Source organism: Nyctibius grandis, chromosome 6, assembly GCF_013368605.1.
Source record: "Nyctibius grandis isolate bNycGra1 chromosome 6, bNycGra1.pri, whole genome shotgun sequence".
Classification (NCBI taxonomy): Eukaryota; Metazoa; Chordata; class Aves; order Nyctibiiformes; family Nyctibiidae; genus Nyctibius; species Nyctibius grandis.
Window position 1 is genome coordinate 24,561,704 of NC_090663.1, and position 13,508 is coordinate 24,575,211.

Sequence of the window (13,508 nt, forward strand, 5' to 3'; positions counted from 1 at the left end):
AAATAAATAAAATGTAAAAATAGCTTTCTCTTATTAGTTAGAATTTACTACCATCTCTATATTAAAAATGGACTCTGTACCACAAAAAATTAGGGGTTGGCATATTTAATACATTGAAAATGGTTCTTCTAGGGAGTACTCAATTGACAATGTCTCTAAAGCATCACAAATTTTATCAAAACTTATAAGACATGTGTTTCTACAGCCTTCTTAGGTTGTTGTGAAACACCTAACACCAATGACTGCAATGAAGCACCCACACTTGGTGTTCTTCCACAGTTCCTGATCTTTGCAGTTAGTCACACTACCATTTCTTCAGTCTGCTAGTCCATGCAATTAAATTTGTTGGTTTGTTTGGCTAGTCTTTAAAAGTAGTGTCTCTAGGAAGCTTTAGGTCTTCTGCAGTATTAATGTCAAATGTTTCATGTGTGTCAATCAGAAGTCCAACTGACTCTGTTTCAGTTTGTGCTGCACTTTGAGATTCACTGCAACCCTAATGACTGTGCTCCATCACAGTAGATTCAGCAAGAGGAATAAGGGGAATTTAATTCCCCTGCTCTTCCCCTCTAACAGGCCTTTCCTTCGATTCTCACCAAGGGTCCCTCATAGCCTAAGAGGAGTTGACTCCAAAACCACTTTTTGTTAAATTTATTGAGAAAAGTGTATTTTGACAGTCTTCAATGTTTTTATACACGTGTCTCAAGATACTCTGTCCAATCAAAAAAGTCCAATTATTATTTTTATAAAAATTTATAAGTCAAATTATTATTTTTATAAAAATTCATTCTTTATTCCACACACAGAGACAAAAATGACATTTTCAGAAAGGAAAACAACTTATGAAGGACTGTTTTTTCCAGAAAAAAAAAAAGTCTAGGATTTTCTCTGCCAGTCCTACCTTACTTACTTAGATACTTATACCTAGGCAACCATAATGAACAGAGGTCATGGTTTAACCCCAGCAGGTAGCCAAGCACCACACAGCCGCTCGCTCACTCCCCCTTCAGTGGGATAGGGGAGAAAGTTGGAAGGGTAAAAGTGACGAAATCTGTGAGTTGAGGTAAAGACTTTAATAGGTAAAGCAAAAGCTGCGTAAGCAAAGCAAAACAAGGAATTCATTCAATGCTTCCCATGGACAGGCAGATGTTCAACCACCTCCAGTGAAGCAGGGCTTCATCACATGTAGCAGTTACTTGGGAAGACAAATGCCATAACATGCTTAGGGACACGGTTTAGTGCTGTGTTTGGTTTGTTATGTTAACGTTTGGACTCGATGATCTTAGTCTTTTCCAACCTAAATGTTTCTACGATTCTACAACTCTGAACATCATGCCCTTTCTCCTTCTTCTCCCAGCTTTTATTGCTGAGCACAATGTCACATGGTATGGCATATCCCTTCGGTCAGTTGGGATCAGCTGTCCCAGCTGTTTCCCCTCCCAACTTCTTGTGCAGCCCCAGCCTACTCACCGGCGGGGTGGTGTGAGAAGCAGAAAGGTCCTTAGCAGTGTGTAAGCACTGCTCAGCAATAACTAAAACATCATTGTGTTATCAACACTATTTTCAGCACAAATCCAAAAAATAGCCCTATACAAGCTACTATGAAGAAATTTAACTCTTTCACACACAGATTTATCAATGTGACTGAAATAAAATATTTCATAAATGTGTGCTATATATCTCATGTTTTTTTTACTAAATATATTTCAGTCAGCTAACATTCTATGTGAGTAAATTCCAATATTTATTTGAAAACAAACTGAGAAGCATTGGTCTTAAGCTATTCTATTAATAGTAAGAAAAGCTGAATATAGACTCATGGAAAACCTTTATTCCAAATACGGGACATGCTAGCTCACAGTACCTTGCAGAAAACATTCTTGATAAAGATCAACATTGCAATATTAATCTGTTTTTACACTTGTGTGGAAGTAATAATAAAAATTTAATATCCCCCCCCGCCAAAATTAAATAAACTATTTTTTCTATAAAGATGAAATCCCTCAAGTTGTCAGTGCTTGAAACATCCTGTAAAATAACAAATCAAAACTGACACAGTTAATGTAAAGAAAGGAGGCCAGTGTGGGCTATGCATTTTTTTTTTACTGACTTGTACAGGAGCAACCATCAGTCTGTAATGATGCATTATGACACAAAATAATGGGGAATGAGAAAGAGGCAGGGGGCAAATGTTGGGTTAGAAATCTTCCTGCAGCATTACTGAAAGATTCAAAGCCGTTTACTGACTTCTTTTGCTAGGATAAGCATGAATCACCTTAACAGCTCAATTGACAGTTATTGAACATGGAAATTATAAAGTAATATTTATTAGCACTGTGAAGAATCCTGAGGTAAATGAGAAATTAATTTGTACAAGTGCTGCAAAAAGAAGCAGATTTATTTGCATAAGCATGCTAGATTGGTGAGTAAGAAATATAAGTAAAAATGTATTGAAAACAACTAATCTCCAAAGCCAAAAAATAACCTCATTTTAACAGATTTTTAATCTATGTAGTCAGGAATTAAAATTTTTAAAAGAACTTTTAATAGAAATTTAGCCACAATTAGAAGTATGAATTAGGTGTATATGTTCCTGAAAGTCCTTCCTTGTATTTTACAAGTATTTTACAAGACTGTGGAAGTGATATATCAAAGAATATTTTCCTAGCAAGGCAGTTCTTTTCATGACTTGGAGGAAATAGTTAAGAACATTTGTTTGCAGTTTTTCAAAGCAGCAGAAAATACTAGGGTTTTGCATCCTTTGCTTACTCAGATTCAGCTCTTGAATCCCGTCTACACTTTATGATGTACACCATTAGTGAACAACAGACAGCAAAGCGACTATATTGTACCACACAGATATAGGAACAATCCAGATCAGCTACTGTGATGGCATGAGAATCAGGTTAGCTTCCTTATGTCCTCTATGGAGTTTGGTCCAAACTCCCAAATGTAGTTTTCTTTGGTATTCACTTAGATGGATGAAATGGTCTTGGAGGAAAGTATATATGACAATGACACTAAAAATATTTTAGAGCTAGAAAGAGGGGTTGTTAGTGGTGTTTCACTGAGTTACAGAGGTACCCCGTGGGCTTCTAAGATGACATATGAACCCTACTTTAAGTTCAAACTTGTTCACGGAAAAAAAAAAAAAAAGACAGCTGTTCAGGAAATTAAACTTAAAGGCTTGATCCAAGGTTACTCAATTTCAGTGCACATCAGTTCCAGAAAACATGCCAGGACATGTTATTGTTTAAAACCCTAATGAATTATTAAAAATATTTTTGTATTTTGAGATTTTTTCCCAAGGAAGAAAGCTTAACAGAAGCTTTTATACTTCATAAGTTTAACAGAACTTACAAATAGCCTTAAATCCTTGAAAATTCCCCCCAAAGATTTATCACTTCAAATTTGTATCATAGCCATCAAGAATAAAAATGAGATTTTTAAAATCATTTTTGGTAAATTAAATTTAGTAGAAAATTACTTGTAACCATCAAAAAAATTACTTATGATCATGTTAGATCATTTTATTGTATCATAGTATCAGAGAATGCTTGAGGTAGAAAGGGACCTCTGGAGGTCATATACTACAAACCCTTAACTCAAAGGAGGGTCAGTTAGCACAGGCTGTGAGGATTGAGTCCAGCTGGGTTTTGAATATCTCCACAGATGAAGACTCCACATCCTCTCTGGGAAATCTGTGTCAGTGTTTGACCACCCATAAAGTGAAAAAGCTTTTTTTTTTTACTTTTAAGGGGAATTTACTGTGTTTCATTTTGTGCCTGTTGCCTCTTGACCTGCCACTGAACACCATTGAGAAGGGTGTGGCTCCATCTTCCTTACTCCCTCCCACTAGGTATTTGTACACATTGATAAGATCCCCCCTTAGCCTTCTCTTCTCTAGGCTAAACAATCCCAGCTCTCAGTCTTTCCTCATAGGAGAGATGCTCCAGGCCCTTCATCATTTTAGAGGTCCTGTGCTGGACTCTCTCTGGTATGACCATGTTTCTCCTGTACTGGGGAGCCCAGAACTGGACACCGCATTCCAGGTTTGGCCTCACCAATGCTGAGCAGAGGGGAAGGATCACCTCCTTTGACCTGCTGGCAACACTCCTAATGCAGCCTGTGAAGCTGTTGGCCACCTTTGCCATGAGGACACATTGCTGGTTCATGTTCAACTTGTTGTCCACCAGGATCCACAGGTCCTTCTGAGCAAAGTTGCATTCCAGCCAGTCAGCACCCAACACGTCTCCATGCATGGGATTGTTCCTCCCAAGACCCTTCTACTGAATTTCTCCAGTCCAATAGTTCCTAAAAGATATTTTTAAGTAGTGAAGTCTCAAATGAAAGGAGTTGAATTAGAACATACTGTACTGACTTGTAATCAATGATATTCTCAAAGAATATGATTATTGCTATATTTTCAGTAATATCATGATCCTTACAGATCTCCATCAAGGTCTGAATTATGGTGCTCTGATTCCACACCCCTTGTTTTACCCATTTTGTTTTGGGTTGTGATAAGGGAGTTAGACTGAAGTAAAAGCCCTCTGGAAAATTTCTTTCAAAACAGAATAGCCTTGAGGAATTTCTTCAGGTGCAGATTTCTTATTAATCTGTCATCACCTTTTGATGCAGTAAAAAAATCCTAAAGCCTAAATTATTTACTGAGTCCTAAAACTGTATCAACATGATACAAATACTTTAGAAAGTACTGTCTTTTTCCTAAGAGATTAGAACTCATGAAATTGCTTCTCGTTCAACTGATCAAAGCATTTTGTGGCAGAAGAGAAAAAGAAATGAATGAAATATGCTGTGTAAAGTCAGAAAGAAATAAGAATGATGAAAATGTCTTTGTTTAGGTGCCTGTAGGGGATAATCACAATGAAGAATATATTAGAACAAACACCACATAAAATATATAATACATGATTAGTAATTCTAGAGATACAGTGATAAAGACAACGTGCCTAATCAAATCTTCATTTGATCTCTACTTTAAATGAGACAAATGTTGAAATTTTACTGGTTTGGATCAGACGTACAGGATCAATTTCCCCGGTGGTCTAAATAAATTCATTCCTAATCTGGAAATAATTGATATTTAATGGTAAGAATTTTAGTTTTAAGCTTATTTCAAGAGTCCATTTTAATGAGTATAGGCATTAGTAATGTTGAATTAGAAAAATAAATGAGACAATGAACGCATGCCTGGAGTTTTCATGCTTCACAAGATACAGGTTACAGTGATAAAGGTTACCTTTAGTGGAAATAAACCAAAGTAATTGAAATCATTGGCATTTAAGGGAGAAAAAAGACAATAATTAAAGGCCTTTCATATACCTTTGACATTTGCATTGATTATCTATTGAAAACACTACAAAGTACTTGGGAGAAGGAGGGAGGAGGCTTGTTTTCTTCCTATTTTTTATTCATGAAAGTGGTTCACTGGGAGTCAAGACTTCAGATACTATATTCAGCAGCAGACATCACTCCATCACTACCGCTGTTCACACTTCAAAATTTAAAGTTAAGTAAAATACATTTTCAGTGTGTTCAGTAATGGTTTTGCACAGACAAAAAAATCAGTTTGCATGGAAAAGGAAGCCCAGTAAATCACAGAATCACAGAATGATGAAGTAATAACAATTAAAAATATGTATAAAAAATGAACAATTAAAAAACCCTAATAATTATTATTTTATAATGAAATTCCTATAGCTAACTCATTGTGAAAATATAGATGTAGGAAAATATTACTAGATTACAGAAAAAAAATACCTTTTAAAAATCTCACTTATTTGCCTAAAGAGCATCAAGGTTCTAATTTGGCCACCACTGAGCTGAATATAATGAATGGACTATATAAATAGTCAGTGTAATGACAAAGGGATTCTAAGTAGGTTCATGGGCAGAATACAACTCATAATGTAAATGCATTCGTAACCTTCAGTTCTGATGCTTACAGGCGCTTGGGGTAAGATCACACATTAAAGAATCCTCTTGGATACATGGTATTGAAATTGTCTCTGACTTCCTGTAGCTATTCTCTTCTGATTTAAAATTCCAGTGCAAAACTCTACTAATAAAAAACCATATTTGATAGTTGCCCAGATTGGTGTTTAGTTAAGCTTTTATTTCCCTTGTTTTGCAGCGGTTGAAATTTTGCCTCACCTAGTGGTACTATAGGTGAGTGAACTGTAAGTGACTTATTCAAATGGTTGCAGTATTTAGGTTCTGTATCATAAAAATGTGTCTAGAATCTTCTCTCTCTGCCTTTATTTGATTATTTTTTTTCTTAAATGAAAGTTGTGTTCTTTAAGAATCAAAAGGAGCAAACCTGTCATCTTAGCAGGATTTTGCTCCTTTGGTAAAACTGTCCAGCATACATATAGAAGATTTTTAACTTCTAAAAGGGTTTTTTAAATGGAAACTGTAACATAACAAAATCAGTATCATGCAACATGATGGAGAAAGAGTCATAACAGTTACATTTAAATAATTAGAAGCTATACCAAATCACACAAGGAGTGTATTAAAAGTTACAAACAACCAATAAATATTAATAGGGATCGCTTAGATATGATACATTGTAAGGAGGTCCCACTGCTGCAGAAAACTTTACATGTGGGCCTCATTTTGTAGAATTTTCCTATTCCCCGTCATCAGGTTCCTAATTTGTTATCAATTTGTATTCTTATGAGAAGAGTACAGATCATGAGAGCTAACATTCTGCAGCAAATTTAAATTCCCTTGTTGCATTGCAATATGATATATGTATGTCAAATAAAAATGGGGTAGCTTTAGACTAGTCTGTAGACTTAGCTCTTCAGGATTTTGTACAGTAGTCTGCAGCAGTTCACAAAAGTTTAATAATATGACATTTCAAAAGTGCCACAAAACATACTACTAGATTAGTGATTAATAAATGTTTGCTAAAATCCTTCAAAAATAAAAAAAAAACATCATTTAGGTATTGTTTTGAATTGCCATACTCTAATGTCTGCTTGTCATTATACAGTGGCACTGTAAATGATACTGTTATCAAGACTGATTACACTCCTTGAAGAGTTGATTCTGCTAAAAATACTTATTGATTAGTAGCAAGGATATGGAAAAAAATGTCAGTGTAAAAAAACAAAAAGCAATAACTTATTGCCACATTTCATATGAAAAAAGGTAGAGGGAAATATTTGTTCATTTGTCAGAGATGGTTTTTTTCTTAAAACCTTCTTTAAAATGAATGTCTTAAAGTCCCGGATTCCTAAAAATAGAAATTTCCTGCAACAAAGAGTGGAGCATGATATTCTGAATTTCATTTGCAATGAGGATACTGTTAGGCCTATGGACTCAGGGAAGATTCTACTTTTAGATTTTATTGTAGCTTCATATTTCCAAAATGAACGTTAAGAAACTCTCTGGTTCATGATTTGCTGCTTTTCAGTGTTGGAGATAATAGCTTCATATATTGATAAATGTTCTTAGGAATTTTATAAATATCAAGCAAAACATAAATTCTTCAAATTAAAAAAAGAGATGTTACTTGTAGTTAATGCTAACTATAGAAAATAAAGATACTGTCTCAATACAGATATTATAGAAACTTCAGAACTCCTACATGCTGTTTGACTTGGTTTTTTACTTTCATACCTTTTTTCATCCTTTTCCTAAGAAAGGTACCTCTAAAAAGTTTAATTTTGCAAGATCAAATAAAATACTAAGTATCATCATCTCAGAATTAATTTTATTTCAAATGTTCTCAGAATTATTCAGATCCACAGGACCAACAAAATACAGTTATCTACAAAGAGACACATATATTTTGGTCATTGTTTCAGAGCAGCTCTTGAACTCTAACACTTTGAATTAGGATGTAAGAATTAAAGCCCCTGATCACATTGGTAGCCCTCCATTGGACACTCTCAAGAGTCTCGAAATTCTTCTTAAAGTAGGTTGAAAACTTTTCCAGGTGTGGCCTCATTTTTACAGTGCAGAAGGTGATAATCACTTGCTTCATTTGTTGGCTACGTGTCTTCTAATGTAGTCCAGTTTGGGGCAGTTGGGGCATTTTGATTTAATCACAGTGAGAATTTGTTTGTCATTCTGGTTTTTCATGTGAACATAGTTCATGAAGAAAATTTGTGTTCTGTGGCCTTATAAGCTATTTGTTTCATTTCTTGATATTCTAACCAACATATATTAGACACTTTGTGGGCATCTTCATCTTGATCAGATCAAGCCTAAAAATTTTCTGCTACTATGGAAAGTGGTCACTAATGCCTGAGCATTAGTGAAGGGTTGTTTAGTCTAGAGAAAAGGAGGCTGAGGGGAGACCTTATTGCTGTCTACAATTACCTGAAAGGAGGTTGTAGCGAGGTAGGTGCCGGTCTCTTCTACCAAGTAACAAATGATAGGAGAAGAGGAAACAGCCTCAAGTTGTGACAGGGGAGGTTTAGATTGGAAAGCAGGAAAAATTTCTTCACTAATATTTTTTCATTTATTTGAACTGCTAAACAGAACAAATGTCCTTCCTCTTTTTTTTTTTTTTTTTTCCTCTCATTAAGAAACTGTTCAGTTTTCCTCTATGCCCGTGAGTAGTATATTAAAAAAGAGTATTTGGGTAGCTGCTTTTGTAAGTTTTATCTGCATTTTGAATTTGAATATCCACATCTTTACAATTTGCTTCCACTGCTTTCATAGAAGAAAATAACACAGATTTATGTTAGACTAGTTTCTTTAAGCGTTCACTATAAGAAAGAACATTGAGTATCTGGGTATTATTTCAGTATTTTAAACTTGATTATATTTTCTTAGATTTTATTATATGGAAAAAAAAAGTGGTCATAAAGAATGCTTCCAGGGCCTGCTCCAAAACCAGCTGCAGTCATATGGGAAGGTTTTGTGAGTCTCAAAGCATAGTAATAACCAAAGTTTCCTTGAAGACTAGTTTTTTGTTAAGTGCATCAACATCTCTTTCAGTTTTGTACTTCAAGACCAAAACATGATCAGATCATGTAATATTGCTGATAGCACAGTGACACATTGCTTTAATAGACTAATACATAAAAAAAAATCTGAGGACAGGAAGAGGAAGTCTCCTTTTTGTTACCTGGGTCACACAGTTCTTCAGTATAGCCATAATAGATCTTTTACAAGGTTATGATATCACAAGGACAGTGCAGTCTCATCTTATCCAGGTTATTATTTGAAACCTGGAAAAAAGTTGTCTAACACTTATTTCTGATAGAAACCTCGATCAACATTAAAAAGAATATAATAATGTAAAAAGCGTCCTGTTTTATTGAAGACAGAAGACAATTACAGAATCTGACTTGTTAAAAAATTGTCTGCAGTGACTTGTTATCCTTCCTTGTCCTGGAACTGTATCAGGGACTGTAGTGAAGAGTTCTATTTTATTGATTTGGCATCATCATTACTGTAGAGGTGCCCAGAGGAGTCAACTGTGTTCATTCAATTCTTGCAAAGAGTTATGTTCAGCAATATTTAAATGAGGCTTTTTCATGAATAAATGCAAAATAACATTAGTTTTTCCCTATACTTTCTCATGTTCAGGTCTCTCTATACTAGAAAATACAATTTATAAAATCCTCTATTTCTATATTTAAAGTAATTATTACTTTTATTACTAAACTGCTGTAATGGACTGTCATCACCCAGCAGCCAAGTGTCCACAGAATGACTCGCTCACTCCCCTATCCTGTGGGTTGAAGAGAAAATAAAAAGAAGGCAAGACAACTCATGGATTGACATAAAGGCAGTTTAAAAGGTGAAGCAAAAGTTGCATGTGCAAGCAAAGCAAAGAAGGAATTTATCACTTCCATCAGCAGACAGATGTTAGCCACGTCCTGAAAAGCAGGGCCTCAGTACATGCAAGAATTACTTGGAAAGACAAACGTGATTGATAAATGTCAACATCCCCACTTACTCCTTGCTTCCTTAAGCTTTTACTGCTGAGCATAACATATAATACGAAATATCCCTTCAGTCAGTTCAGGTCAGCTGTCCTGTCTGTTTCTTCTTCCAGTTCTTGCTCACCTCCAGTCTACTTACTGGAGGAGATGGAAGTTTGGGGGAGCAACGTGGGAAAAAGAAAAAGCATTGATGTTGTGAAACCACTGCTCAACAGTTGCCAAAACATTGATTTGTTATCAACACTTTTACTAACAAATCCAAAACACAGCACCATATAGGTTGCTAAGAAGAAAGGTAACTCCATCCCAGTCAGACCCAGTACAACCTGCACCCTGTATTCCATACCATTTGTATAATTCTCAAGTCCTGCACTATCCAATACATGAAACAGTACCTTCTTCCCTGTCCTTTGATGTGGCATCATTCCCTTTGTCCATGGGCTACCTCCATCGAATTAATGATGTCCACTGAATGTCCATAAAAGTCTATTGAGTTCATTTAGTCCATGACTTGGGCTGCCTCTGTTATGGTGGTCACTCAGGACAGGAGAAGCAACATACTATGCTGAGTTATTGGTTGTCTAAGACAGCTTAGATTGGGTCATCACTGCACTTGCCTGGTGTCTTGCAAGGCTCATCCTCCTTTGGTTTGAGTGGATCCTGGTATAGTATTTCCTATAACGTACAAGCCCAGTCACAGGCTACAACAGTTTAAACATTTGTCCATTACAACTGTGTCTTCTTTTAGCCCACACCCGGGGCTAAACAATAGCAGTTTTTCTCTCACCCAATGTCCCTTCCCCAAATGGGGAAGGGAATTGGGAAAAAGAGAGGGAGACTTGTGGAATGAAGTTAACCAGATTTAATGAAATGAAGAAAATCTATATAAATGACAACACAAAACATACAAAAATATACTCATCCACAGATAACTGGCAAGTTGCTCCAGGAATCACAATGCAAAACAGGAAAAGGAAGGATAGGCAAGGAGAACAAGAAAAGCCCCCCCCCTTCCTAGCAAACCTTCTCTTTTATAGTGAGCTTGATGTCAATGACAGGGAATACACCTGTGGGCCAGCCTGGGTCAGCTGCCCTGGATTTAACTTCTAAAGGCCTTGATCACCATGGCTGGCCACAAACTGAAACCAAACCCCAGTGAAACCAGGGCAAACTGTAAATGATGAAATAATGTGAAATATGCAGAGGAGCTATAAAAATTGGAGAGGGTGTATTAAAACAATATAATTAAACTACCAGAGTTGCAGCTTGTCACAGGAGTTCTGAATGTGCAATGTCAGCTTAAGTACTTCTTAATGCTGTTATGTCAGTTTCTCCTCTTGTTGTTTGTATTGAGAAATTGCGTATCGTTAACTTGTGTCTGCTTAAAACCAATTTGGTTCCTCGAGTTCAGGTCCTTGGGTAGATAGTTTTCATTTGAGTAGGATTTTTTCTTATTTTTTCAGACATATAACCAATTAACCTATACTGAAATATGGGGTCCACATTATCCCTTAAATCAGCAGATTAAACCTATAGTGGTTTAAAATCCATCTTAAATTATTCTGATGCATCTCTCTGAAAACAATAAGCTTTCGTGAACTTCACTAACATCTTAGCGATTTTCAGATTTTTTTTCTTTTCCTCAAGTAAGGAGCTACAGAATACATAAATAAGAAAGCAATGAAAAGCTCTGAAAGTCAGGAATCAAATTTGTTTTCTGTTTTGCAGGAGTCTCAAGTCGAGTCATGTGGTCAATAGGTCTGACAATACATAGAAAGTTTTGAAAGGGGACAACTGGTATTCAGGAGTCAAATGACTAATGATAAGAGCAATCTGAAAGATTTTCCATCCATATACTGGAAAACCTGTCTCACTATTTATCTTTGTGTAACCCACTTACCCCACAAATAAAAAAAAAAAACACAAACACACAAAACATTAATGTGTAGAAATCTTTTTTTGAATAAAAGAGAGACACAGGGAGAGAAATCATAGGCATAACAGAACGCTTAAAAATAAGAGAAAAAAAGGCATCTAATTTAGGACAAGACGCAAGCAAGAATCAAAGAGAGGCTATATAGAAATACTTGAAAGAGTTAGGGATTGAAACAGTGTAGCTATGTCTATGTCATATTTAGGAAACAAAATATAAAATTCTTATTTTTTTTTTTCCAAGACTGATACTCTATGTTCTAAAGCATTAGTAATGTTTGACATTGTAAAGTGCCTCAGGTTTTGCCTAATCAGTTTAACATCAAAAAGTGTCCTCGTTTCTTCTGATAAGAAGGTCCTTCTAAGCCACCTGTACCTGTATGTAAAAACTACATCAAAGTGATCAGTAATCATTAAGCATTTTCAGTAGTCATGCTCTCCTATATTTTTCTAAGCTATTAGTATGCTGAATGATGGTAATTATCCTTTTAGTATAGTATGTGGATATGATAAACGCAGTACTTCAAGATTAGCAGAGTAAAATCTGTAATTCCAGATCCCAGTGTGCCAGTTTACATCTCATGGTAGAACTCAATTCTTTATTTTTCTTTTACTTTTTATTGTTTGTTTGTTTAGAATTTTGTTGGTTGGTTGGTCAGTTGGGTTTATTTTTGTTTTGCTTTTCCCTTCATAGCACATCTGTCTTCATTGTATACCTTACCTTTTGTAAGAAAACATTGCATTACACTGGTCAAAGACTGCTTCAATTTCTGAAATTATCTCTGCCTACAAGCAACTTTCTGTTGGAGACCATTAGCTGGTTCTCTGTTAGTTTTTTTCTTTCCTTACAAACCTACTAGTTATGCAAATTGAAGAAAGAATATAACAACTGCACTGACAAAACTGTGACATGTCATCTTTTATTATAGACCTCAATCATTCAAAACATAAAGTCTATATATACATATACTATAAACTAGTATATGCTGTTGTTTCTTTATAAAGACTATGAGTAACATCTGCTAATGATACACTTTATCTCTCATTTCAGTTTTTAAGACATAATGTTGTGCTACATTTGTTGTTTTACAGAAACAGCAGAACTTCAACCAAGAAAATCTGGTGTTTTTTAGGTGTTCTACTAGCAACAAAACAAAATCACAATAGGAAAAAAAATAAAACCACCCTTTGAACTATATATCATATTTATGTTCTAAAACTCTTTGCTGAGTTATTTTGCAATTCGCTTTTGGAGTCATTAACATTTTACATTTGTTCCTTAGGGATAGAAAAGCACTCACAAATGTTCCCACTGGACAGTTGAAATTCTTCAGTTTTGCATAGTTCAGTGACTGAGGTCAATAGTGAAGAGACCTACTCTTGAACTGGATTCAACCACTTAATACCAGCTTCAAGTTTCCTGAACTAGTGAGGTCCGCTGCATTTGCAACGCTGTATGTGGCATTCTGATCAATAGGGAAAGAAAATAATTTTCTGCTCTGTGTAATGTTCTGTAAAAGATTCTGAATGCATGCTGCTGTAGGAAAATTCTGTCTCAGTGTACCTTTTAAGCTGTTCCCTCCTTAACAACTGTCATTTGACCACTTCCTGCCTTTTTCTACAAAGTAAGGTCGTAGGTAAATT